The sequence below is a fragment of the Rana temporaria genome, unplaced genomic scaffold (assembly GCF_905171775.1).
Source record: "Rana temporaria unplaced genomic scaffold, aRanTem1.1, whole genome shotgun sequence".
Classification (NCBI taxonomy): Eukaryota; Metazoa; Chordata; class Amphibia; order Anura; family Ranidae; genus Rana; species Rana temporaria.
Window position 1 is genome coordinate 20268 of NW_024404745.1, and position 3570 is coordinate 23837.

The window sequence follows — 3570 nt, forward strand, 5'->3', positions numbered from 1 at the left end:
AATGGGAGATTATGGGGGCCACACCAATAAATATATATATATATATATATATATATATTATACACACAGTATACATAAACACAGAATGCAGTTGAACCTCAGATTACGAGCATAATAATCCGTTCCAGGAGAACGCTCGTAATCCAAAGTACTTGCATATCAAAGCGAGTTTTCCCATTGAAGTCAATGGAAACAAAAATAATTTGTTTCCGCATTGACTTCAATGGGATGCAACACCGTATGTGGCCAGAGGTGGGTGTCGCCGAAAACGGGCGAAAAGGCCCAAAGGACACTTTGGCTTGTTTCCTGCACCCGAGTACATCACGCCAAATGAGGTACTGTTTGGCTTTTCTCGGCTCCTGCACCCCCCGTACCTTTAGGCCAAAATGAGGTACTGCAGGCCTATTTTCGGCTCTGCTCGGCTTTTGCGCCCCCTTAAAGCGGTGGTTCACCCACACTAACAACAGTTTAGCATAAAATGAGGCATAGTAGCGCGAGCTACAGTATGCCTGTCTTTATTTTTTTAGCCCGGTACTCACTGTGCAATCGTAGAGAAGATTCCGACTCCCCGCGGGGAATGGGCGTTCCTATGGAGAGGGAAGGTGATTGACGGCCGGCTCTGGCACGTCACGCTCCCTGAAGACAGCCGGAACAGGTCTCGGCTCTTCACGGCGCTATACGGCACCTGCGCACAGACTATGCGCAGGCGCCGCGAAGCGCTGAGTCCTATTTCGGCTATTTCCGGAGAAGGGTGACGTGCCAGAGCCGGCCGTCAATCACCTTCCCTCTCCATAGGAACGCCCATTCCCCGCGGGGAGTCGGAATCTTGTCTCTACGATTGCACAGTGAGTACGGGGCTAAAAAAATAAAGACCGGCATACTGTAGCTCGCGCTACTATGCCGAATTTTATGCTAGAGGAAAAAACATTTTTTTTTTTATCAATAGGGTGAACCCCCGCTTTAACTCAGGCCAAATGAGGTACTGCAGGCCTATTTAGCTTGAATTACGCTTGTCTTACGAGTCAACACTCGCAAACCGAGTCAGAATTTAAAAAGTTGCTCTCGAACCAAAGTTACTCCTAAATCGAGGTTCCGCTGTACCTGCCGAACGCAGCCGCTGTGCCCAGCAATTTGAAGAGTCTGAAGAGAGGCGCATTCCATGGATTTATATTTTCTTTGAATCCACACAGACCTTCTATGTGTAGAAATTCAGACCACTTGAGATTTATTTAATATTTTTATTTTATTTAATGTTTTATTATTACAAAAAAAAAATGTACAATTGATTATTATACAGACAGAGCAATATCCCACAGAGCTCACAATCCAGAACGAACGAACGATCGCCTCTCGTTACATTGTCAATGAAATCGCCGACCTTGGCGTCATTTAAAAAGACGGCGTCTGCGTACAGCCCCACCCCCGCTCACCTCTCTAGTACCCTCTCTCCCCCGCACCGCCATCAGATCCGCCACCATAACACCTGGTGCCGGCCCGTCAAATTCCTCCACCCCAAACTCGCTCCTCCAGGTCTTTATGGACATTGCTTTGTCCTCTGGTGGGCAGTCATGTTGGAACAGGAAGGGGCAGATCCCCAAACTCCTCCCACAAAGTCGGGAGCATGAAATTGTCCAAAATGTCTCGGTATGCCGACGCCTTAAGAGTTCCCTTCACTGGAACTAAGGGAACAGCCTTCCCATAGACACCCTCCTAAACCTTGTGGGCGGCCTTCCCAAAAGAGGTGAAGGTGTTATAGCTGTAAAGGGCGGAGCCAACTCAATATTGAACCCTACGGACTAAGACTGGGATGTCATTAAAGGTCGTGTGTGTGTAAAGGCCGGCGTCCCAATACTCTGGCCACATGCGGTATTGCATGCCATAGAAGTCATTTTTGTTTCCATTGACTTCTATGGGGAAACTCGCTTTGATATGCGAGTGCTTTGGATTACAAGCATTCTCCCGGAACGGATTATACTCGTAATCCGAGGTTCCCCTGTAATCGCTTGCAATTTGAACAGGAACGTGGCAGGATTCCTGTCTGAATCGCATGTGGCTTCCCGCACCGCTCTTATGTGAACCCGGGCTTGTCCAGCGAATTCAGCCTGGAGCGGTGTGGGAAATCGCATGCGATAGGACAGGAATCACACGGAATTCTTGTTTAAACCACATGCGATTCTTTGCAGTGCAATTTGTGCCCATTCATTGTGTATGGGCTCAAATCGCACCGCACTAAAAATATATATATATATATATATTAGGTATCGGTAATTGGTGAGTACCTAATAAAAAGTATCAAAAATGGTATTAGTGCATCAATAAAAGTACGTACAGCGAAACCTCGGATTGCAAGTAACGCGGTTAACAGGCGTTTTCGCAATACAAGCATTTTTTTTTCTTTAAATCCTGAGTGTTGTCTCGTAAAACGACGAGCAGGATTCAAGCCACAGCGGTGTGCAATACCACATTTGGCCAGAGGTGCGGGGGCGCCAGAGCCGTTCGGAAATACTCAGAAAAACTTGCAAATACAACAAACCTGAGCCTTTCCGAGGTTTGTCGAGGTCAGCTAAGCTGTCCTCGGGCCTTTCTGACCGTTTCCAAGGTACTCCGGCGCCCCCCTCGCCGCCTCTGGTCACATGCGGTATTGCATGCCATAGAAGTCAATGCGGAACAAATTATTTTAGTTTCCATTGACTTCTATGAGGAAACTCGCTTTGATATGCAAGCAGGGCCGGCGCTAGGCATAGGCAAGTCAGGCGGCTGCCTAGAGCGCCAGGGTAGGGGGAGCTGCAAAATCCAGATCCCCAGCCACTCGCTGGGGATTCGGATCATTAAAATACCTCCTGGACCTGCATTTTTTTAAAAAACATGCCTTATGGCGCTAGCCGCCAGGCTTGGGGGCGGTTGCGCCTGTGGAGACATCACCTCCACAGCGCTTTTCTTAGCCTGCAGTGCCGACCGTTGCAGCGGCAGTGAGATGAGGGGAGAGAGCCGGGACAGCAGCTGGCCGGAAGTGCTGCTTGATTGATGGTGGTCAGTGGAAGATGAAGCAGCCAGGTGTGGGGGGAGACATGTGCAGGGGGGTACAGTGGGAACAGGTGTGTGTGGGGCGGGGGGGTACAGAATGGGAACTGGTGTGGGGGGGGGGACATGTGCAGGGGGGTACAGAGTGGGAACTGGTGTGGGGGGGCAGATGTGCAGTGGGGTAGAGTGGGAACTGGTGTGGGGGGGCAGATGTGCAGGGGGGTACAGAGTGGGAACTGGTGTGGGGGGGGCAGATGTGCAGGGGGGAACAGAGTGGGAACTGGTGTGGGGGGGCAGATGTGCAGTGGGGTAGAGTGGGAACTGGTGTGGGGGGGCAGATGTGCAGGGGGGTACAGAGTGGGAACTGGTGTGGGGGGGCAGATGTGCAGGGGGGTACAGAGTGGGAACTGGTGTGGAGGGGCAGATGTGCAGTGGGGTAGAGTGGGAACTGGTGTGGGGGGGCAGATGTGCAGGGGGGTACAGAGTGGGAACTGGTGTGGGGGGGCAGATGTGCAGGGGGGTACAGAGTGGGAACTGGTGTGGGGGGGC